Raw genomic sequence first — 26,183 nt, 5'->3', positions numbered from 1 at the left:
AAACGTTTTAAACCAACACAAATTCCAGGTTCTTTTTTTTGCGATTTTAGAAAGCTTTCGTAATGTTTTTAAATCTTTTCTACCTTTTAATTAAATCATTTTTTTTTTAAATACACTTTACATTTTTCCCGCGAATGTTAAGAAATGTCTTTTATTTTATTGAAATCTTTCAAAATCCTTAAAAAGCTTCAAAATATAATTTCCAAATTTTCTAAAATCTGAGTAAGTAATCTAAATCAAAAGTCTGTTAAAATAATTCGAATCTTTTTTAAAGATTTAGAAAAATGTTTGAAAGTTTACAAAAGTGCCTGGAAATTTTCATTTTTTTTTTAATATTTTGCAATCTTTTAACATTTTCTTTCAAATATCTGCAAAAACTTGTAATTTTCCTGTTCGAAATCATCAAAAATCTACATTTTGTTGCGATTTAAAAAAAGTCTTTTTAATATTTATATCTTTTTTGATTTTTTTACAACTTCTAAATATTTCTTGAACTTACTCGATTTTTTAAAAATATTTTAATCTTGCAGAATTAAAATTCTCAGGAATCTTAAGAAATTATTTAATTCTCTTTAGACCTTTAAAAATTCTTAAAAAGTTTCTTTTTTTAAAATCCTACAAAATCTACGTTTTGTATAGAATTTTTTTTTAATCTTCTCAAGATTTAAATAATTTTCTAATATTTTCGAAACTTCTAAGTATCCTTAGTAAATATATGGTGCAAAAAATTCGTAATCTTTGGTTATAGATAAATGCATATAATTAAATTTGTATGAATAGTATTCTTTCGTCTTTTTTAAAACACTTGGTCAAAAAGTGAAGAATATAATTTTTGCCTGCATTAGTAAACTCATTCAGAATTTAAATTTTTTATTTTAGAAATAAATTCTTAGAATAAAAATTGGAATATGTTTTGAACATGATTTTTAAGAAAAAAGTAGGCGATAAATTTTTTCCAATTTGAGAAAAAAAATTTTCCTGATAAGATAGGAGTATCTGAATGTTGAAGTATGTTTAAAAAACATTAATTCTTTTTTTAAACCTCTATTGCTTTTGAATAAATTAAGACATTTAAATTTACTTTTCAGATTCTGGTGATGTTTTTTTAAGTATGAAGAACCTATTTTGACCATCGTTTCACTTATTTATTTTTTGAAATTTTTTTTGTTATATTTAAACTTCTATAAGGAACACACTAAAAACATGCACTAAAAGTAATATTCACGCAGCATGCAGCCAATCAGGTTTTCAACAACAGTTTTTTCCACAGTCTCATCTAGTAAATAATTTCCCTCTATTTACCAACTTTCCTGCAGATTTCTTTTTCCTACTTACATTTTCTGTCTACAAAGCAGGCTTTAATTAAGGAGCTATGTGAAATTATTTAAAGAAATTTTCTTCCCAGTTTCCTTGCCTTGAAGATAGAGAACGCACCCTTGCGAATAAAGTTCTTAGCTAAGCCAATGCCCAGACAAGCCGGGTGGTACTTTATGGACCCCATTCTTTGATACGCATACACACACTCAAATTCCTAAGTAAACATCGCGGTATTCCTCATTACGTTGCCCCATCCCCTTGGGGTATTAAGTCAATGGACAGACTCAGTGAGATGTTTCTAAATGTGCTGCAAAGTATGCCATAAAACCCATAAAAATCCCCTAAAATCCAACTCCATATTTAATCTTGCCAATAATATTATCCCTTTATGGTATCTACTAATTTTGACCCACCAAATTCTCGGATTTTACAACACGGAGAAAAATGGATGTTCATACGTAGATGTTTAAAATATTCAATACCCAGCTGATAATTCCTGTACAGGAACCTCGGAGGATCCTAGACATGATTCTGGGCGTGATTCTGCATATGAACCTGCACGGGTAATCCTGACGGTTCCTGTGAAGGAATTTGGCTAAGTAACATGTACATGATCCTACAATGGGATCCTGCACCGACAAAGCAAGCTTTGAATAATCGAGTATAGGTTCCTTTAAAAATTAAATTAAGACACGGAATCCTGTGCAGAAAAACATAGGGGTCATTTACAGAAAGGCTTCGCTAAAACTCATGTCGCTTTCAGCATTAAAGTTTCTTTCCTTTTATTCCAGGTTCACGTATAGGATCCTGAAAAATTTCCTGCACATGAACCCGCGTCTCAAATCACTTTGTGAAGCAACCTGTACAAGATCATTTAAAGGTTAGCTTGCACACAGGTTCCTTTGCAGGATCCTGTACAGTTTCCTTCAACAAATTCCTGAACAGGAACCTTCAAGATTAGATGTACAGGTTCGTGTGCATATTCCTGACCAGGAACTATCTATCATCTTTTAAGATACCAGACGCAAAAATATTTTTATGTTAAACTAAAAATTGCAAAATACTAGAATGAAACATCCAAGATTTTAAAGTCGTTGTCCGAGTGCACAAAATCGTTATACCTGTATCTTAAACTGAAGAAGCTTATAGTCAACTGCATAAAAAATAATTTCGACATCTTTTTCACTTCATTAAGCTTGTTAACAATGTTTCTTGTCGTATGTAAATTTGTGAAAAAAATTATTACTGATATTTTGGTCTTAGGATAGTAATAATAATGCCGTAAAATGTTAAGATATAGTAAAATGATTCCTGTGAAATTATGCCGTAAAAATTCTTGAACGATTTACTCGGAATTGGTTCATTTTTTAGATAAAACCTTTATCATCCTCATTTGTAAACTCAATATTTCGAGAGAAAGTTTTTATTTTTTATTAAAACTTAACATTAAATATTTTATTTAAATCCGCAGCCTAGACTATTCCACTTTATGATTAGTCTCACTTTAACAGTGTCAGCTGACGCATTAATTCCCTCAAAAATGGACAACTGTTTTTAATTAAATATTTTTGTTCTTAAATCAGCAAAACGTTATCTCGGAAGTAGACTTCAGTCTCATCTTCAAATGGTAGGTTCGATTTTACAGAATGATTTTTGGCTCTCCTGAAAATTTCAATTTTATTGGTTGCTTAGTTCTCAATTATCATTGCAGAGTAACTAAAGAAATATTTTTCATCTTAGATAATAACAGTTCAATTTTAATTACATGTGTTTATAACAGAGTTATTGTAAAATTATCTAAGTATTAAAATAAATAATTTTTTATGGTTTTTTGTAATAACTATTCTATAATAATTAATCAATAATTAATCGTTAATAAATTTTTTTTTAATTTTCAAATTTTATTTTAGAATTAATTTATCAACATAAAAAATGATTTAAGTTTTATTATGAATTTCAAAAAAAAATAAAAATTTAATCTCTTGAAACCTCTCAAAACTTTGAAAACAGTTCTAAATTTAGTTTCAAAATCTTTGAAAATGCACTTTATTCTTTAAATTTCGAAATCTTTTCAAATTTTATAGTATTTTTTGAACAAGACAAATTTTCAACAAAATAGTTGGACCATCAACCAAAAAAATTGTTTTTCGACCAATTGCAATTTTAATAAAAAATATGGAGTTTTTACTAACAAAGACGAATTTTATACAATATAGTTTAATTTCTGATCCGAAAATATGAACTTTAAATAAAAAAGTTAGTTTTAAGCCAAATAAACGAATTTTTAACCAAATAGATGAATTTCCTACAAAAAAGACTATTTTTCAACGAAATAGTTAGATTTTCAAACAAGCAGATGAATTTTGAACAAAGTTTTTTTAGTTCAACTTTTAACAAAGAAGTTGAATTTTCGATTGAAAAAGATGAATTTTCAACAAAATATTAAAATGGAATAGATAATTTCACAGCCAAAAAACTTAATTTTAAACAACAACAAAAATCGAATTTTTAACAAAATAGTTCATTTTTCAAACGAACTGATGGATTTCCAAACAAAAAATGAATTTTTTACAATTTACAGCTGAATTTAACCAGAAAATGAGAATTTTCATCTAAATAGTTGAATTCCCAATGAAAACAGATTAATTTTCAACTTAAAAATTGCATTTTTAACCAAGAAGATGAAATTTCTTGAAAAAGAAGAATTTTCAAAACTTTTTCAACTGAAGAAAAGTTTTTTGTTTTCATTAAGCCCTTTCCAAATTCGTGAAAAGCCGCAAATTTTTTAAAGATTTATATTGATATTGATTCGAGGTTTTCCTTAAATTAATTTAAAAAATTTCTTAACTTTTTAAAAAATTCTGCATAAATCAAAAAATTGCCTTAAGTTCTTCCGGATTCTTCTTTGAGAATTTTGAAAATCTTTTGAAAATTTTTTAAAGGTTTTCAAATAATTTTAAATATTCTTTTAAAATTTATATTTCAAAATAAAAAAAAACTTTAAATTTTCCCAGAAATCTTAAAAAAATTGTTTGTTCCTATGAAAACTTTCAAAATCTCTAAGAAGCTTCTAAGATTTCAGTTAAATATTGTCAACAACCTGCATTTTTTTTTTAGATTTTTTGAACTTTTCAACTCCTAATCTTCTACATTCTTTTACGAGATTTTCAAAACCCTACATTTTGTCCACATTTAGTCAGTTTTTCTACAAAATTTTCAAATCATGTAACATTTTATTAAATTGTTTTTAAATATTTTAGATTCTTTTTCGACATATTTTGAAATCTTCAAATCTTAAAATTCATTTCAAAATAAAATCAGAATCATCCAAAATTTTCCAAAAAATCTTATTGTTAGTATATTTAAGTTTTTCGTTACCAGTATATTGAACTCTACTCTTAATTTTTATGTTCTTCCGCTTAACATAAGTGATATATGTATATCTCAAATATTTAAAAAATGGTGTTAATATTATTTAGAATATTTTTTCTTTTAAAGTTTTTAGTTTGGAACAGGTGCGTTGCAAGAAATTTTTCCTATTTTATTATTTATAATTTTTAAAGGAAGTTAACTAGATTTTAAAATTTTACGAAATTGTGCTTTAATATAAGTGCTTCCCTGAGATAATTTTAGAAAAAATGTATTATTGACATTAAAAGAATAAAACCACTAGGAACTAAGGTTTTCAACTTTTTGGAACTCAACCAATAAAGTCTTTTTATGACCCATCCTAAGCTCATTATAAAAATATGTTTGTGATTAACCCATTATTTTTACAAGAAACATTAAAGATATGCAAACTTGTAATTTAGCTAACTAATGACATAATAAATATGGTTCAAATAACTCTTGCACGATAAACAGCGTAAATTGTTGCAACAAACCTTTTCGCGTGACTAGGAAAAATTATTTCTGATTGCTGCTTTATTTTGGATCGGTTACTTTCCTACTAAAAGGGTTTAGATTTAAAGAATACAGATGCTATCAATTTAGATTCAGTAGTAACTCGCCAAAGTTTCAACGACCTCGATAAAAATAGAATATGCTCAATTAACTAATAGACAGGATATAACCGTTAAAACTTCATTTGTATTTCAGCACGCCTTGTCTGACATAACACGACTTTTTTTACTGTAGTTTATTATGATAATTCCCAACCGTTAACTCTAAACATAATTCTAATTTTTTTAAATATCTAGCTTGAGATTCTAATTACAATAAATTGGGGTCAATTATTCTCAATTTAGAAATCATGAAAAATATCTTAAGTTCAAGGCTTTTCTTTACGATGGAAAAGTGATAAAAGCTTATATTATCGTTGAGTGAGAGTAAGAGTTATTGGCACTTTGTCCTCGATGTTGACATTATTTCTTTTATCATTGTTTATCTTCTTCAACTGTATTCCAAAAACTGTAAATCTTTATTTTCAAAAAACTGTTAAGCTTATTTCCCAATGTCTAAAGCAATCGAAATAAAAACAATTTTTTTATATAATCTAATACAAGAAAGTATTACTAGATTCCGTTATCTGATACCCTCAATTTTTAGGCAATCGGATTATCAGGTAAAGCTTTCATACAAATTGTTTCATGAAAAAAGTAAAGAGATTAGAAGCTTCTAGAAAACATAATTGAAAATGCAACTCATGTGGAGATTACACATATATCTTCTCTAGTAGGTCGATAATAGCTTCTTCATTGTTGACCTTGCAAATACATTGACTCCATTTCCAATGATCATATTTGCACACGTAGCCCTCTTTATGGGAACACACATTGTCTGCTGATTTGGAACCAGGAAGAATTTAATTTTGTAAATGGTATTAATATTTTCTAGGTTCAACTCTCTAGAAGATGATGAGATGGATTTATGAAAAGATAGTATTACCTTCGGAAAATTTTTTGGGAAGCCTAGTGTACTACATAATTTACTAAATTTTTCCTCCAGAAGTAAGCTCTCCCTTCGTCAATATCATCAAATATTTTTTAATAGATATAAAATAATTGATTAAAAAATGAAAGAAGCAAGGAGTGAGAAGAGTCAGTTTAGTTGGAAAGATTCTTCTCAATGTGGAGCAATCTGAACCATAGCCGAATTATTTCTACTTAGTGCTAATATTCCCAATGTTTTTTGGCAATAATACAAGTCATAGAAATATGTACATGCCGCTTATAGCCTAGTTCTGGAGTCATTTCGCCTATCGATTATCGACGTCCCTTAATTTTAAGGTCTACCAATTGCAGCTCTCCTAAAACTGCAAATCATTATCTTTCAAATTTGTAAGCTTATTTTCCAATCTTCACTCAGAGAAAACATTGAGTTGATTCATCAAAACAGTTTGTTCAACCTACTTTTTTTATTGAAACTAAAAAATCTGGTCAACTCAAACGAACCTTTGGTTATATTTATAAAACACAACGAATTATTTGGTTAATTGAAATTCATTATTTATTTGAGCATGTTTAGTTGATTTCACCAACTAAATGTGTTGAGCAGAATATATAATTAACAGATTACGTCAGCCCACGCTGGTGGCCAGTTTGCGCGCCAAAAAGTTTCGAAAAGATCGTACTTCCTATCATCAATTTATCAAAAAATTACTTTTAGAAACACCAGGACACTCAGAGTGTCAGATTTATTGCAAACCTAGGCTCTGTAACAACATCCAGAACATTTTGAATGTTAATACAACGTTTATTTCGCAGCATGCAGTTTAGTTCACCGGTGCAGGCAATCTAACCTAGAAATCTATAATTGATGAAAGAACTCAAACAAATGTATGGAAAAAGCCTTTCTGTCAGATTTGGTGAAAGTTCGGTTTTATGATGCTGCAAGAGGTGCCAATCAAAAGTTTTAATTAATAAGAAGGACTTTTTTCATACACCTTGTACGACCTTTGATACGATGGTTGTTGATTCAAGCAAAATATTTGTTTGGATCAACCAACATATTTGACTGGATCAACCCAAATATTTGGTTGGATTAACCAAAATATATTATTGCCATCAGCCAAAATATTTATTGTAATCAACCAAACTGTATTAACCAAAAAATTGGGTTGAATTAACCAAACATTTTATTGACCATATAGCATTGTATTTATTTGTTTGATCCAACTAAGTTTTTGTTGAATCAACCAAAGTTTTTTCTGAGTATTTAAATCAATCGAAATGAAAACAAATCTTCATAGCAAATCTAGCCCAAGAGAAAATAAATAGATTCCGTTGTCCGATACAGTCAATGTGTAAAAGTATTCGGATTATCATGGTTGATCCAATTTTTTTTAACCAAATTGTTTCATAAGCAAAGAGAAGGGATTAAAAGCATCTAGCAATCATGTTTAAAATCTAATTCATGCAGAAGTTACAAATATATCTTATCTAATAGATCGCTAAGAGCTTCTTCATTGTTGACCTTGCGAGTGAATTTACTCTTTCTCCGCTTATTATACCTGCACAAGAAGTCCTTTTTATTGGAACAAACATCTGCTGATTTGGAAACAGGAAAAATAGTATTTGGGAAATTGTATTTTTCAGGTTTGACTCTTTAGAATATTATGCAAAAAATGTATGATCAGGATCTATGAAAAGATACTATGGTTTTAGGAACATTTTTGGGAAAATCTAGTAATCTGCATGATGCTCTACATTGCTCCTTTAAAAACAAACTCTATTTTTGCAAATATCATCAAAGATTTTCCAAAAAATTGAAAATATTGGATTATAAAACGAATAGAGCAAAGTCTGGCAGAAATCAGTTTGTTTCCAGAGATTCTTCTTAATTTGGAGCAATTAGAGCTATAGCATGATTGTTTCTAGAGTGAGTGGTTATAATCGCAATGTGTGTTAGTATTACTACAGGTCTTAGAAATGTGCACATGGTACTTATAGCCTAGTTCTTGAGTCATTTCACCTATTGATTGACGGTTTAGCATAATTTTAAGGTCTCCAATTGTATCCCTCTTAAAACTATAAATTATTACCTTGAAAATATATTAAGCTTATCTTCCAAATTTTTAAAAAATCGAAATGAAAACAAATCTTTTAAGTAAATATCCAAGAAAGAATTATTAAATTCCGTTATCCGGTACTATCAATTTGTAGGTAATCGGATTCTCATGTCCAACTTTTATCCAAATTGTTTAGAAAACAATGTATAGGGATTAGAATTGTCTAGAAACCACGTTTAAAAATCTAATTCATGTGGAGTTTACACATATATCTTATCTAGTAGATCAATAATAGCTTCTTCAATGTTGACCTTGCGAGTGCATTGACTCTTTTGCCAATGATCATACCTGCGAAAGCATTTCTTTTTATTAGAACAAACATTTTCTACTGATTTGATGCCGGAAGAATGTCATTTCTGAAATTATGTTTTTAAAGGTGTATATGTCTGGAAGATAATGAGAAGGATTTGCGAAAAGATGCTATTATTTTGGAAAATTTTTTGGGAAAAAACAGTATACTGCATGATGCGCTACATTGTTCCTTTAGAAACAAACCCTCCCTTTGTAAATATCATCAAACGTTTTACAAAAAATATCAAATATTGGATCAGAGAACGAATACAGCAAAGTGTGAGAGAAATTAGTTTGTAGAGATTCTTCTCAATGTGGAGCAATTTAAGCCATATCTCGATTATTTCTAAACTAAGTGCTAATATTCGCAATGTGTTTTAGCAATATACAAATCTTAGAACTGTTTGCAAGGAACTTATAACCTAGTGCTTGAGTCATTAAACCTATCGATTGTCGGCTACGTCTAATTGCAAGGTCTCAAATTCCCAGTGCTAATGTTGATGTTGACTAATGATTCTTAATTGGCTTACCTTTGCTCGGTAAACCCTGTATCGTTTTAGTTAGCTGCAGCTCGTGACCCACATGCAAGCGGCGATTAATCGCAACAGATTTACGTGATATGCAACAATCAATCCAAATATTTCGATCTAGAAAGGAAACTGTAATTGGCACTTATTTTTCGGATTTGGTATCCATCACTGATCAGTTGATCATCCACTAATTATAGGTTTATTAATTATTAATACTGGCAATGAGAACACTGATAATCACTGATCACCAAAACCACAATGCTCTCCTTCTATGTAATATTGCATCTCTTGTATACTTTTGTTTGTTTCAGCAGAAGGAGAGCAAAAAGAAGATGTTAAAGAAGAAGACTCGTTTTTTAAGAAAATCGCAAATGACGTACCTATGTAGCGCATATACGTCAGTGTTTACGCTCGGTCCAGTGAATGGAAAGCTGGAGTCTTAAGAAGAGATGGGATGAATTGGGACGGATAGTTGGAGAAATTCAATGTGCAATAAACAAAAGCAATATCCTATTCAAATTCACATCCTAATTTTTCTGAGCCAAAAATTGTCTATCATCATCTTATCACTTCAAACTTGACTTTTTCTATAAACACACTCTCTTTAATAATTCTGCACTTCATCCACTCCTATGTTTACTATTTTGACACGAATTTTAACTGACTTGTATCAACACAGTTTCGCAGTCATTGTAGAGATAAGAAGTAACAGTTAGAGAGATAATGTGTGGTTGCACTAGATAATTGGGACGTTGCACTTTTTGCAGTGAATGGTGAATGATGAAGATCGATAGACGCTAATGACTTCATTCATGCCGACACGTTGTGAATAAATTGACGCGTTCTTTTGTGAGAGCACGGCAAAATATTGTGTCGAGGAGACTTGCATGAGGACGACACTATTTGTTCATCGGTACAGTACTGCGTCCGGTCGAGCACCTACCTCGTCGCCGTCGACATCGGGGACTCGACGCAGGCGCCTCAAGACCACCCCTGAAACACACAAACCACCCCCATTCAATCCCCTCACCATGGACTTGTAGTGTGGAACTGTGGAGGATGACCCGGCTAAGGGGGCCGCACAGTGGGGCAAAATCCTGAAAAAATAATTACCAATTTTAGCTTTTTTTCGCAGTTTTGCCCCCTCTCTTCTCCAACTACAGAAAAGTAACCCAAAATCCTCCCTTAAAACGGGAAAATAGAGTGACTTTTCATATCAATAGGAGAATAAATTATTGCATGCGCAATTAATAAAGGTACTATATTGAATTCAATATGAAACGCTTTACATTCCTAAGATTTCAAGTCGAAGTATATTCCATCTTCAACGAGATAGTTGAAAAATACACGGGAAATGATTCCCTACTAAAAAAGATGAACTTTCAACCCTTAGAAGAAATTTATAAGAATAATTTTGAACTAAACAGTTGCATTAAAAACCAAATAGTTTACCTCTTAACCAAAATTTTATTAGGCAAGAGAAATTACTTTCCTATCACACAAGATGAATTTTCTACTGAAGAATATTAATTTCAACCAAAAAGATGAAGCTCAAACAAAATACATGAATTTTTGACCAAATTGTTGATTTGTCAACATATTAGCGATAATTTTTAACCAAAAATGAAATCATTAAATTTTAAGATGAAATAATTCATTTCTAAACAAAAAACAAACCAAATTTTTCAACGAAAGTTTACATAGCAACTACAGAGTTGAATCGAATAAAAACGAATCTTTAACAAAGTAGTTCAAATTTCAACCAAGAAGATGAAGATCCCACAAAGAAAATGATTTATTGACAAAAAAAACAGTTCACTTCAACCCAAAAGGACGGATTTTCAACTAAGTAGTTAAATTTTTAACCAAAAGAAGAATTGTCAAATAAAATGATGAGCCTGCAACAACAAAAATAAATTCACAACAAAAAAGTTTAACAATCGACCCAAAAAGTCATTTTTAATGAAGAAAAATAATTTTCTGAAAATAGGAAAGTTTAGTTTTCAACCAAAGTAGTTCAACTTTCAACCAAGTACAGTTAAAATCTGAGACTGGGCTCCTTCTACTCCTACTTGCGGCGTGGTGTCAATTCTCGGACGGACTATATCAGGGGGCCCTATCTCTAGGGTTCACTTTAGTTGAATTTTCGACCAAAATACGGCTTTTCAACAAAATAGTAGAACTTAACACGCAATAATCAAATATCTACCAAATAGTTGATTTTTTAACTTATAAAGGATAAACTACCAATCAAAGATTGAATAGTTACAATTGCCGATACAAAAATTATTTTTTAACTTAAACAAAATGAATTTTCAACAAAAAATTTCAAGTAGCAAGCAAAGGGGAGAAGATTAAAAAATTAATTTTTAACAAAGTAGTTCAACTTTGAATCAAAAAGGTGAATTTTCTACAAATAAAATAATATTTCCTATCAAAAATAACTAAATTTTAACAAAATACATCAATTTTCAACAAATTTTTTTTAAGCCACAAAGTCTAATTATTATCTACAAAACAGTTGAATTTTTAACCCGAGAGTAAATGTTTTCAACAAAAAAGTCAATTTCGTACCATGTAGCACACATTTTTATCAAAAGAATTTAATTTTTAACTAAATAGTTGAGTTTTTAACCAATATAGAGCAGAAAGAATCTTTTTATTGGAATATCGCCTGCTGATTCGCTATCAGGAAGTATTTAATTTTGGAAATTATATTATTTCTTAAGGCTTAACTCCCTAGAATTAAAATTAAATTTAAAAGATTGAATTTAATAGAATTGAATTTAAATGATTAAAATTAAATGATTAAAATAGTTTCATTTTCTACAAAACTTTTGAATTTTCAAGCCAAAAAGAGAAATTTTCTGCTAAACAGATCAATTTTCATTTTAAAATATGAATTATTTACTAAAATAATGAATCTTCAAACAAAAAATAATTTTTTTTCAAATTGCTTAATTTTACATCAAGTAGTTGATTTTTCAACGAAACAAGGTAAAGTTTTAACGAAACATGTAATGTTTGGTACTTCAACAAAATAAGATTTTTTATTAGAAAAAAAAACTAAAAAAAGGGGAAAAGAAAATAATTTTTTAAGAAGTAGAAAAGCGTCCGAAGCCCCCCCCCCCCTCCACCAGAGAAAATGGTTAACATAGTTTAAGGACGATCCTGAAATTTATTTGATAATGTAAATTAATAATAGAACTATTACAAGATTCTGCAATATTTTTGAATATTAATTAATAAATTAATAATAAATTAAATGAAGTAAAATTAATTATTGAAATTTAATTAATTAATTAATAAAAAACAAAAAATGTTAATCTGCAATATATTTCTGGTAGGTGTTTTAAAACCCATTCTTAATGAAGATGGCAATTTTAAATAACGTCAGAATGAAAGGAATACCAGCTGTTTGAAATATCATTTTATGTGACGTGGAACGACGAAGCCAGGCTTAGGACCGAAAATACAGGTCTATCAAGCTAGCACCTCCACAAACGAAATTTCCCATTTCTTTGTGTTAGAATTTTGGGCTTTTTTAGGCTTTTTTTGGGCTGTACTGCCGATTTTTGGGCTCCGCCACTTTTTGTAAAAATTCAGATTTTGAGTGTAGGTGCTGACTTTAATCAAGCCAGCACCTCCACTATATAAAAATTAAAATAAATAAAAAATCAAACGCGTCAGAATTTTTGGGCTTTTTTGGGCTCTTAAACGCACCAACAACCGATTTCCAAAAGCTACCTCTACTAAAAATAAAACTACCCCCTATGTAACAACTCAAATTCGGGAAAAACAAAGAACACTAGAATTTTGGGCTTATTTTGGGCTCCCGAATGCACGAAAAAAATAAAAAAATACATAAGTTTACGAGAAAAAGCAAATCAAAGTAAAAGGATCGTGTAGCAATTGGGGATCAATTAAAACCGTAAAATCGAATTTTTGGCCCTAAGGCTGGTTTCTTCGTTCCACGTCACATGTAGGGTGGCGTAAACTTATGAAAATTATTTACTGCAGAAAAATTAAAATAGAATGCCCCTTGGAGTTACTGTAAGTCTTACTGCATTATGAAAGGTATGCTTTTACTTTATAATACTATAAGCAAAGAATATCTTTGATATAAGTGACCTTAAAAAACTATAATCAATAAAGTATGTAGAAATAAAATAAATCTAACAAAGAACTTCCTGGTATCAATTAAAGGTTCGAATTTGAATAATCGTATTTTTATACTCTAGATGTGGAATTTAAATGCACAAGAAGAAAGATTGTTGAGTTACTCCGTGAGAATAATAATTATCATAACACTAACCTTCCCGAAAAATATTGTAACAAGTTTTCGTAAAAAGGCCGTAATTATTTAACGAATGTTTCGCTATTTTCGCAATTTTTCATTTCAGATTTTTATTGCAAAATTCGTAAAATTCTTAAAAACTACTAATATCTTATGCTAATTCCGATTTTTTGTTGGTAAAATCAACTTGTAGGACAAACCTGGATTTTTTGGCCAAATAAGGCTAAGCGTTACTTTTATATAAATAACAGATCAATTTTTAACAAGCATTAGTTTTCTAAGAGAAATACTATTTTTTCACAAAATTCATTAATTTCAAACAAAATTCTAGAATTTTTAACTCAAAAAAGTCAATTTCCAATTGAAAATATCAGTGTTGAATTTTCAACCGAAAAGATGAAATTTTTAGCACAAGAGGTGAATTTTAAAAACAAAAAGACAATTTCTTAAACATATAGTTGAATTTTCCACTAAAAAGAATCAATTTTTAAATATGAATATGGTAAAAATTAATTTTCAGGTTAAAAAAAAATTCTTTTTAATTGGAAATATCCGTTTTCAACCAAAGCTGAATTATTTACTTTTTCACTTTCCGACGATTTTTATTGACTAAATATTTGAATTATTAACTAAAAACGATCAATTTTCAATTAAAAATAGTATGAATAAATTCTCAATCTAAAAAATTGATTTTTGACTGAGATAAAATAAATTTGTAACAAAATAGTTAATTTCTAGAAAAAATTTAACCAAGTAGATTAATTTTCGTAAAAAAAAGTCAATCGGAAAAAAGACATGAATTTTCAAATATTAAAGTTTAATTTTCAATTGAAAATATTAGTTTTAAACTAAAAATGAAATAAATAATTTATCAGTCTCGAAAATTAATTTTAAAACAAAATAGTTGAATCTTTATTCAAAACAGATTAATTTTGAATACAATTAATGAATTTTTACCAAAAAAGATGAAATTTTAACAAAAAAGAATAAACTTTCAGAGAAATAGTTGACTTTTGAACTAAAAAGGACCTATTTTTCACCAAAAGTGGTATGAATCAATTTTATTTTAAAAGCACTTAATTTCTTTAAGAAAGTAAGGTTCAACAAAATGGTTAAATCGATCAAAAAGATAAATTTGTAACCAAGAAGATCTAATTTCTGCCAAAAAGACGAATTTTGAACTAAGTACATTTATTTTTAACCAAATAATTGAATTTGTAACTAAAAAAGGACAATAATCATATAGAAATAACAATATTGAACAAAATAGCCGAATTAAAAAAAGTTTAAATTTGTACCCACAAAGATGAATTATTAAACAAAAAAGATGAATTTTCAAAGAAATAGTTGAAATTGTAACTAAAAAGCATACTTTTTAAGTCAAAATCATATGAATAAACTTTCAATTTAGAAAAATTAATTTTGGCTAAAACTAAACGGATTTTTAAATCATAGTTAATTCGATGAAGAAGATAAATTTGAACCAAGAAGATTAATTTTTTACCGAAAAGGTGAATTTTCAACAAAATACTTGACTTTTCAATCAAAAAGTACAATTTTCAACTTAAAAATATAAATTTTCAATTAAAAATATTAATTTTTAACCAAAAATAGGAGCGTTCAATTTTTAGATTATACATTTTATTTTTAATTTAAAAATTCATCCGAACAGTTAAATTCATGAGCAATGTGGATGACTTTTTAATCAAATAGTTAAACTTTAATTAAAAGTTTTTACCATTTTATACATACTAATAACGGGCAAAATGTTTGACTATTTGACCACTTCTAAAAAATAAAAGTAAATAATTACAGTTACTTTTTCCCCAAACGTAACTTTCTTGTTAAAAAATTTTAAGGAAATAAAGTACGAACTTTTTGAAATATTATATGCTAATTTCAAAAATCTCAAATTCTAAACTATAATTTTCATTTTAAAAAATTCACGGAAACAGAATTAGTTTTTAATTATCAAACATTAAATTTTCAAAAATATTGTTTATGTTTCATTTAAAGGCGACAATATAGATTGAATATTTTAATTTGTAGTAGTTAATAATTCGTAAATATTTTTTTATAATTAAATATCATCAATCAAATTAAATTTGAAAAAAGTTATACTTCCTTCAATTCCTTATTTCCTTAAACGAAATTTTATTTAGAATTACCCCCGCCTAAAGATAAGGAAGCATTTTGTTGATAATAAATCATAATTTACTTGCAGAGATATTTTTTTTAAATAAATAAAATCTTTTGAACAAAAAAAATACGTTCTCAAACTTCTGTCAAACCAAGGTGATTCTTCATCATTTAAAAAAATTTGAGATTTGAGTTTTAGATATGGAGAGGTTCAATATAATATGTTTATATTATTTTTATTTCAGTGAAATTTACCCTAGGCTTCACAATTTTTCGAAATGCAATTTTTCAGGAAGAATACGAAAAGAAAAAAAGTACTACCTACTCATAATCAGTACGCAAAACAAATAACTCACGTAACATGCAATATGGACGTTATCATGCTAATTAACTGTACTTTGGCTTGAATATATTTACGTATACTTATCGCTTTTACATATCTTTAACATTATCTACCAAGATTTCACATTACAATGAATACATATTTTGCAGCATTTTTTTAAATTCACTAAAAGAGTGGTCTTATTTGTGGAACTTGGTTAGGAATAAAAGAAAAATCTGTCGAAAGAAATTAATATTATTCAGAAAAAACCTAGTTTCCTAAAGAATCTAATATACAACATTATTAATAAAATATATTTAATCAGGAATAAATGATCTGGAAAATTAGCGTTTGAAATTTTGAATCTGACGCGTCAAATCCGATTGGTCAGCGCGAATCCCGGAAGCAAACCTAAAACGCGAAATTCAAAACTAAACTATTATGAATTTCCAAACCTTACTCTTATTCTACTAAGAGAAAAAACAAGATATATTTCAGATTCAAATTGCTGTGGTCCTTAATTTCTGAGAATCGCTGACGTGTACTAAAAATTTTATACAAATAAGCGGATTTTTTGTGTACCAGAGGGGAAGCTGGTGAAAGGGATATTTTCTACCGAAATTTGGGTATAAATACTTTCATCTTTTTGCATCTTTATGGGAAAAAAAAAGGTAAAAAATGTTTAAATAAAAGTTCACAGATCTGGAAAAGTTTAAAAACAACTCTTGTTTCTTTGTAATATCTTGAATTGTTAAAGACAAAAAAATAAAAAAAACTATATTAAAAAAAACCATGACCTAAAAAATATTTTGGCCCGCATAAAACTAATAGGATGTTTATTTTATATCAGCAAAAACTTTTTGAAAATATTTTTTAAATAAAAAATGTTAGTTTGTTTTAAAAATCTTCTTTTCGTGTTTTGATATTTATTTTTAGTTTACGCTTATGTAAAAGGAAAGCATCCTCTCAGTTTTATGGATACTTTACCATTTTTGAGAACAAATTTTTTTTCTTTTAACATATTTTTTTTCTGTAAATGATGCAAAATATAACAAAGCAGCAAGAGGAACTTTCTGAGGATCAACTGAAAGATCAAGAATTCTCACGCAGAATAAAAAAATCCCGAATACCGGGATTCTGACACCCTGATTTGAAATTCGTCTATAAAGAAAAGGCATTTTCTACTACTATTATAAATTTATATTTTGAAATTAGAGCAATTCGTGATGTTTTTAAACAAAAAATTGTATAAAGAATCAAAATATTTCAAGGATGTGGTAGTGAATATTTTGGCAAGAGTAAAATAAATTGAGCAGTCTATTAATATAAAAACAAATTTGAAAAAAAAAACAATTGAAAAATATGCAGGCAGCAGGAATCGAGCCCAGACTTTCTGGTTACAAACTGCGAGTGGTACCGCCTGATCTAACCGAGAGTTGACGCTACCATCGCGTTCCATGCAAAGTGAATAGATTTTTGAATACTTGAAGTTTGGAAATGACCTATTATTGAGAGGAGTGTGAATCCAAACAAATTTCCCAAGGGTGTAGGTTCCCCTTGTTAATCTACAATCTCATGTAAAAAATATACCATTTTAAAATACTACAACCACCCCAGCTTTGTAAAGTTGATCCCCCTGAAGTTTAAATCCGCGTTCACCAGTTGGACTAATCCCCAAACCTTCGCTAAATTGTTAAAAGCATGAATGTCCGAATCGGATAAACTCGAAATATCAAGGTAGTTCCTCTATTATCCGTTCGCGTTCCAGCTTCAAAAAACGCATGCGTGGGCGTCGGTTGCCCCAGCGACGGGATGCAAGTCGCGTGTGAATACGTATTGATTACTCTCCCTCTTCCATGACGTCTCTGTATCTTCACTGCCTCCAAAGTTACCGGCACATTTCATCCCCGTGGAAAATCTTCTCATTTCGGTTGCACGTGTCGACCAACTACAGTGCTCTTTTTAAATTAGCTCCTTGACCCTCCAACCGGCCCACACTTCCCAACCCCCAAAACGGCCAGGCACATAGAAACCCTAATGAATCCTCATTTTATATGAGAAGCACTTTTTTCAACCGATAGATTCTATAACTGTGTATTATGTCTGGCTAAAAAAGAATCGATAAGGTGAAAATATTTTTCACCCTCCCCCCCTCCCCCCTCCAGGGCTTTCAGAGACTAATTTACTTGAAACAATTAGTTAAAGTAGGAGCCAGGCGACTACAAAAGAGGATTTTATGTCCTATTAAGTCATTATTTAAGTTACTACCCTTACTTCACATCTTCCTCTCCTTCTAGAGCACGGGATAAAGATGGCTAGCTCAGAGGTAAATTTACCTAGAATACGGGGTGAATTCAGCTAGGATACGGGAACAAGTTATGTAGGTACATACGTGGTGAAATCGGATAGGGTACGGGGTAAAGTTATCTAGAATACGGGGTATAGTTAGCAAGAATACGGGGTATAGTTGGCTAGAATATGGGGTAGAGTCAGGGAACGGAGTCAAGTCGGCTACGATACGGGATAAAGTCGGCCACGTTACGGGGTAAAGTCAGCTAGTGTACGGGGTCAAGTCGGTTAGGGCCAGGAGTAAAATCGTCTAGGATGCGAGGCAATGTTATCTAGAATACGGGGTATATTCGGGTAAGATAACAAGTAAATTCGGATATGGTACGGTGTCAAATTATCTAGGATACGTATTATGGTCTGCAAGGGTGCGGGGTAAAGTCGCTTAGGGTACAGTGTAAAGTCGGCTGAAATGCGGGGTAAATTCGGCTAATGTACTGGCTTAATTCCGCTAGGGTACGGGGTAAAGTCGACTAAAGTTTGGTGTAAAGTCAACTAGGGTGCGGGGTTTGAGAGTACGAAGTAAAGTCGGTTGCGATTTGGGATAAAGTCGGCTACGTTACGGGGTAAATTCGGTTAGGGCCAATAATGAAGTCGGCTATGATACGTGGCCAAGTTATCTACAATACGGGGTATATTCAGGTAAGACAGGAAGTAAATTCAGCTATGTTACGAGGTCAAATTATCTAGGATACGGTGTATAGTCGGCTAGAATACGGGTTAAATTCGACAAAGGTACGGGGGAAATTCGGCTAGGGTATGGGGTAAAGTCAAGTAGGGTGCTGTGTAAAGTCGTTTAGTTTATGGGATTAAGTCAGCTAGGTCGTAAATTCGAGTTTCAGCTCGTGTATACGAAACCCTTTTATGTGGAAAAACAACTACTTTAAGCTAAAAAGTGAATAAAAGTCACTACTATTGACATAAAAAGAGGTCTTTAATATAATACAAACACTAGGCTTCACAGTCCCCTTTTTCCCCTTTTTTTAAAGAATTAATCTTTTTCACTTATTTTGAAGAAAATTCCCCTTTTTATATTTTTTTCGTTTAAATGCGAAATTATTTCATAGAATTTAATTAGAAAATGCAACTATGATTGGTAGAAACTTAATTCTCTTTGGTTGAAAAATCGATCATTTGCTTGTAAATGCATTTTTTAAATATATCTTTCTTTATAGAAAATGAATTTATTTGTTGAAATTTTCTTTTTCCTTAAAAGTGCGTTTTTTTGTTAAAAATTTAACATTTTACTTGAAAATTCATCTCTTTAATTGAAAACGAACTTTTTTGTTGTTGAAAATGATGTATAACTTCTTGCAAGTCGAACTACTCTTTCAAACATTTATTTTATTGGTTGAAGATTTATTATTTTAGTTAAAAATTTATCTCTGTATGAGTAGTTAGCTATTTTATCTTTATCTCTCATGGTTGCAAATGAAATCTTGTGGAAAATTCATCTTTTCCTGTTGAAAAGTCAACTATTTGGTTGAATGTTGAACTGCTATGTTAAAAAATCTTTTTTTTTTGTTTGAAGATTCATCTCTTTGGTTAAAAATTTAAATATTTCGTGGAAAATTCAATTTTTCGGTATAAAATTATATGCTTTTAACATTAAATTGAAGATATGATTTTGATTGGATGAAAAATAACCTTTTTAACTGAAAGTTACACTATTACACTTTTAGTTGAATGTTGATTCCTTTTGTTGAGAATTTAATTATTTGTTTAAAAAATTAACCTATTTTGTTAAAAATTAGTGTTTTTTATAGAAAATTAATCTTTTTTGTTAAAAACTAATTTATACTTGGTTGACGGTCTACCTATTTTGTTAAAAATTCCTTTTTTTAGTTGAAGATTCATCTCTTTGGTTGCATATTCATGTATTTTGTTTAAACATCTCATTTTTATTAGACAAAAAGTAATCGTTTCAACTAAAAACATAACTATTCCAATTTTTTGGAAATTAACCTTTTTAGTTGATAATTCAACTATTTGGTTAAAAATACATGTTTTGTTGACAATTCGTTATTCATTGGATAAAGAGTAATCGTTTTAACTGAATATTTAACTCTTCTATTTTTGGTTGAAAGTTGATTCTTTTCAGTTGAGAATACAACTAGTTGGTTACAAATTTATCTATATTTTGTTGAAAATTGTGCCTTTTTTGGTAGAAAATTAATTTTTTTGTTTGAAAATTCAACTATACTTGGTTGAAGATTTACATATTTTGATGAAGATTCATTTTTTGGTTAAAAATGCATGTATTTTGTTAAAAATTAGTTTTTCATTGAATGAAAAGTTATTATTTTAACTGAAAACTTAGAAATTAGATTTTTGGTTGAAAATTCATCTTTTTGAGTTAAAAATTAATTTTTTACTTTATAAAAAGTAATCTACCGTATTTTTTGGTAGAAAATCAATGTTCTTGGTCGATATTTTATTTTTTGGTTGAAAACTCAACCATACTTGACAGAAGGTCTGACTAATATGTTAAAAAAATTTATGGAAAATTGATCTCTTTGTTTGAAGATTCGTCTTCCTTGGGTAAATTAAACCGTTTTTCATTTATCATTTTAGTAAAAATGAATCTCTTTGAATTAATAGGTTAGGTTGAAAATTCATGTTGTTGGTTAAAAATTCAACTATGTTTGGTTAAAAGTTGAAGTACTTTACTAAGAGATCATTTTTTTATTTCAAGATATTCATCTCTTTGGTTGGAAATGTTACTATTCTCTTCAAAATTCTTTTCATATTGAATTCAAAATTCAACATAATGATAATTTTCTTTTAAATTATTGATCCGCAGTTTTAAAATCATTTAAAAAAAATTATAAGTAAAAGTTTTGACTGAAAGTCATCTTCTATACGTTTTGTGCGGAGTTCTTTTCAATAGACATCAAATTTTTGAAAATAATTATGTATTTTTTGACACCAGGGCTCTCTAATTGCCGCAAACTCCTCTCACATACCGAAAAAAGTGTAATTCTCAGTGCCTTTTGTCTAAAAAATGATTTTACTAATCTTATTGTTCTCAACTTTTAGGCCAACGTTAATATGATTTCTAGGCGGAACAAATAGTTACGTATATTTTGTAATATAATGCTTTGTTTAGAGTCAATGTTGTCATGGATGAAGCAATTGGCATATTTTCCGTTCAACTTCCGCAAAAAAAGAAATTTTCCATCTTGTTAAGATTATTTATCACATTATGAGCATTTTGTTGAACTTTCTTTTTTTCTTTTTAAATATATTTCTTACTTTAAAAAAATTCTTCACTCTTTGATATATATAACCGAGGTGTCTACCCTCTCCAGAAAACTTGGAATTTTCAGGAAATTTGTATAAACCTGGAAAAAACTGGAAATATCAAGTAGTTTTTTTAAAGTCAAGTAATTTTTTCGAGGGCATACTTAATTGTTTTTTAAATGCAATACTAATTTTAATAACAATGATTTTAACTTTGTGAAAGTGACTTTATGTTACTATATTCACCTATTTTGTTAGAAATGTGTTGTTGTTTGAAATTAATTTTTTTAACTAAAATTTAACTATTCTGTTTTTAGTCAAAAATTGATCAGATTTGGTTGAAAAATTAAGTATCTGTTTTAGATTCACGTAGTTTGTGGAAAATTCAGTCTTTTTGGTAGAAATCCTTTATTTTGTGTTAAAATTCTAAATATTTTTTCGTTAAAATATCAACTACTAAATTTTGCGTTCAGAATTAATCATTTTTGCATGAAGATTTAATTACAAGGCTGAAAATTACTCTTTTGTCAAAAATTTATTTTGTTAGACTTTAATTAAAAATTCATCTCCTTGGTTGCAAAATTAGATGAAAATTAAAGTTTTCTATTGAATATGTAACTATTCCATATTTGGTTAAAAATATATTTTTTAGTGGAAAATCCAATTTTTTTGTAAAAATTAATCTTCTAGATTGAAAATTAAACTTTTTGCTGAAAATTTAGTGATTCTAGTTAAAGATTCATCAATTTAGTTAGAAATTAATGTTTTTATTTCTCATTGAACGGTTTCAGTTAAAGATTCATTACTTTAGTTGAAAATAATTTAGTTCAAAAATGTAACTATATTTTTTGACAATTATTTCTGATTTTTGAAGAAAATCATTGGTTTTTTACCAGAAAATGCAACTAATATAATTAAAAATAAATCCTTTTATTTTAAAATGTATCTCATTGGGTTCATTGCCTCTTTTTCAGTAGAAAATAAATCTTCTTAGGTAAAAATTCATGTTTTTGGTGGAAAATTGGAAAAATTTGTGAAAAATTGAACTGTTTTGTCGAAAATTCATATTTGTGGGTAGATAATTCAACTGTTTTGGTCGAAAATTAATTTCCTTGATTGAAAATTGAACTATATTATTAAAAATTTGTTGTTTTTTAGGCAAAAATTAATATTTTTAACTGAAAATTTAACTATTCCATTTTAAGTTAAAAATCTATCTTATTCAGTTCAAAACTTAACTGCATGGTTAAAAGTTGAATTGCATTGTCAAAAATCTACTGTTCTGGTTCAAGATTCCTTATTTTAGTTTAAAATTAATCTTTTTTGTTAAAAATCGAAATATCTTGAAAAATTGAATTATTTCCTTAAAAAAATTTTTTTGTAGATAATTAATTTTTTTAACTGAAAATTTAACTATTTCATCTTTTAGTTAAAAATTTGTCTTTCTTGGTAGAAAATTATCTTGTTTATTACATAATTGAAAATGTAACTATTTCATTGCTAGATATAATTTATTTTTTTAGTGAAAAATTGAAATTTTTGGTTAAAAATGTATCTTCTTTGTAAAAAATTAAAAAATTTGGTAAAAGTCATTATTTTTGTAAAAAATTCTAGTGTTTTATTAGAAATTTGTCTTGATTAATCTTCGGTCTAAACTAAATTCTTAAACTTCTTTTTTGAAGATGCATCATTATGTTTAAAAATTCATCTCTTTGGTTGAAAATTTATCTATATATTTCAAATCTTTTTACTAAAGATTTAAACATTCCATTTTGGTTTAAATTTTTTTATTCACGTTCTTGATTAAAAGTTTTTTTTTTTTTGATTTGTTAAAAATTCATTTTTTAATGGAGATACTTCCTTTTAGTTGGAATTGTGAATACCAATGAGAATTCTTTTAAATGAGCCATAAATATTTTGCCTCAATTTATCGAAATATCTTTGTTTGTTAAAATGTATTACTTAGACGATGAGTTGAGATTAACAATATTAGAAATGTGTGATTTTTTTGGATTATTTATTTTTCTGTTTGCTAATGTGTAATTAATAATCTGAATAGATTGATTCAAAATCAATCAGAAATTTCTGATATAATATTTTATTACGAATAATAGGATCTTTTATAGAGAGAAGAAAAGAGAACATTCTATAGAGAGGTCAGAGCCTGCATTTTTCGATACAGAATGTGTGGTGCCGGAAATCAAATAATAACGAGTTCAGTAAAGTTCACTGAACTACATCGACGCAACACTACGGTGTTAACTAGATAAGACGTATCAAGAGTCAAGAATGAGGAAAATTTTCTCTCCAAGAAGGAAAATAGAAGTTGCTGGATTTTCCGGATCCCTTGAGATACATATATATTACTTGGAGTCTGGAGTCGACTATCAGGTCGTCCCAGACGTTTGCGACAGGAAAGTGAAAATCAGATTAAAATCACTCAAGTCCTGCACGAAACGTACACTATCCGGAAATAAACTTCTATCTTCCTGAGAACAGTTTTCCTAATTATTAAACTCGAAAGTGAAATGGAAAGGAAGCATCCTGTTCCTGAATCTAGAAAACATACTATCTCTCACTAATATTTATTTTTTAATTATTCAATCAAAAAATAGCGCTCATAACATGTCTTTTATTTAAATTGCCTAATTATTAAGTTCAAATATATGCTCAAAATTAATATAAGATTAATATAATATTATAATGATAAAGTTACAATATTACTTATAATTATATGTGAGGGGGTGTTACGGATTTTAATAATTGCACAAATATTATCTCTTAATACAGAAATTTATTGCTATTCTATGACAAGCGTCAAGGAGTAAGGGTCGTGAGGTGGCCGAAAGAGGACTGAGCTAGGACCTAAACGCAGGTACCTATGTACCTTCTGTACCTTAGAGAGAGATATAGCCTATGGCTTTCATTGTCTGTCTTTTCCTAATTCTTCTCGCATTTTCCAGTCTCGAAAATTCTCTCGTGTAGTCCTGTGGAACCTTACTTGACTAGTTATGCTGGCTTAACTATTGCACTATTCAAATACTAAAAATACAAGGTTGCTAGAGAAAAATCAGAAATAGAAATACAGTATAAAGATAAATAATTATTGAAATGAATTAATTATTCTATACAAAACTATTCGGCCACCACAATATAAATAAATATAATATTATTAATTATATACTATAGAACTACAGTGAACGCTTGCCTATTTCAAGGGCCGCGAAACGTAAACATTTATGTATTTCAAGGTTAGAAGAGCCCTCACCTCTACCACGAGCCCTGGGGTGATTTTGTCAAGCGACGTTTATTAGCTACCCCCGGGCTTGCATAGAAGCGCGCGCTGTAAATTGTGTGCGCCATTAAATTTGCTCATTGAATATTTTAGCATGACGTCACGGTCATGACAGAATAAACGTAAATGTTAGGAAGGTTAGCATAGTTGATTCAGCATCACATGGGAATGCACACGCCTTATTGGAGAAAATTTCATAAACATAAAAGTAAGTTTCTAAATTTCTGAATAGTAATATTTTCCAGGTCTACAATTAATTTCGCGCAATTCTATTTCATCATTGTATCAGTAGAAGACCTTTCAGTTTAACGAAATACAATCAACTATCCGAAATTTGCGAATATGTAATACTCGACTCTGATTGATTTGATCTGAGACACAAACCTCAAATTTTTGATATTTTCTTTTCTTTCGTGAAACTGAAAGTTTTTCAGTCGTGAAAATAATGAAACATCAGTGATAAAATACCTTATACACTTGACATTTACTGCTATTCGTACATTTATGACTTACTTTTACGTTAAGAATATTTTCTCCAAGAAGTCTATGCATTCCTATGCCGTCATGCTAAAATACTCAATTCGGCCCAACGAAGACTTCCCGCTCTTCGGGCCTCTTCTTAATTGGCCTGCCACTGACGCGAAAGAGACCGTACAGGGACCACGGTGGAAGGTGATGACACTGCGCCACTCAGAATATCTTAGCATGAGAGAAAGTTGACTACGTAATTTAGGCAAATGTTGAATTTTTTTATGTATGGGAAAAAAATTGTTTTTGATATTTTCGTTAACTTTATGGAATTAAATAACCTCAGACGAAAAAAAGTAAGAAAATAAATTTTACGTAGAAATATGATATTTAAAAAAAATGACGAAAATGCCCTTTTGTTAATTTGTGTGTAAAGTTGTCGAAAAAATGTTATTATTTTTTTTTTTATTTATTATGCTCTTCTAATGAACTAAAGAAACACTGACCTATTTCTAACTTTCAAATAAACATTTTTTTCTATTTTTTACGGATTCTGTGTAAATGGATTTTTATGGATCTTGTCTCAAAATGGCTAATATTTCCGGATACGTAAAAAAATGGTTGATTCAAAGTTAACAATATTTTTATATAAATTTTTCCCTATTTTTTGAAAAATTGCATTTCAAACATTTTTTTTAATTTAAGAGCTTTATAGAAAATTCCTCTTTCTTGATTAAAAATTCAACTACTTTAATAGAAAATGTACTATTTTTGGTTGAACATTAATCTTCTTCGTCGAAAAGTTATTTTTTTGGGTAAATGAATTTTACTATTTGGTAGAAAATTGTACTATTTTGTTAAAAATTCATTATTTGGTTGGAGATGCATTATTTTAGTTGCAGATTCATCTGTTTGATTGAAAATTA

The sequence above is a fragment of the Belonocnema kinseyi genome, chromosome 2 (genome assembly GCF_010883055.1).
Source record: "Belonocnema kinseyi isolate 2016_QV_RU_SX_M_011 chromosome 2, B_treatae_v1, whole genome shotgun sequence".
In the NCBI taxonomy this organism is placed as follows: Eukaryota; Metazoa; Arthropoda; class Insecta; order Hymenoptera; family Cynipidae; genus Belonocnema; species Belonocnema kinseyi.
This window is presented reverse-complemented; position numbering follows the sequence as displayed.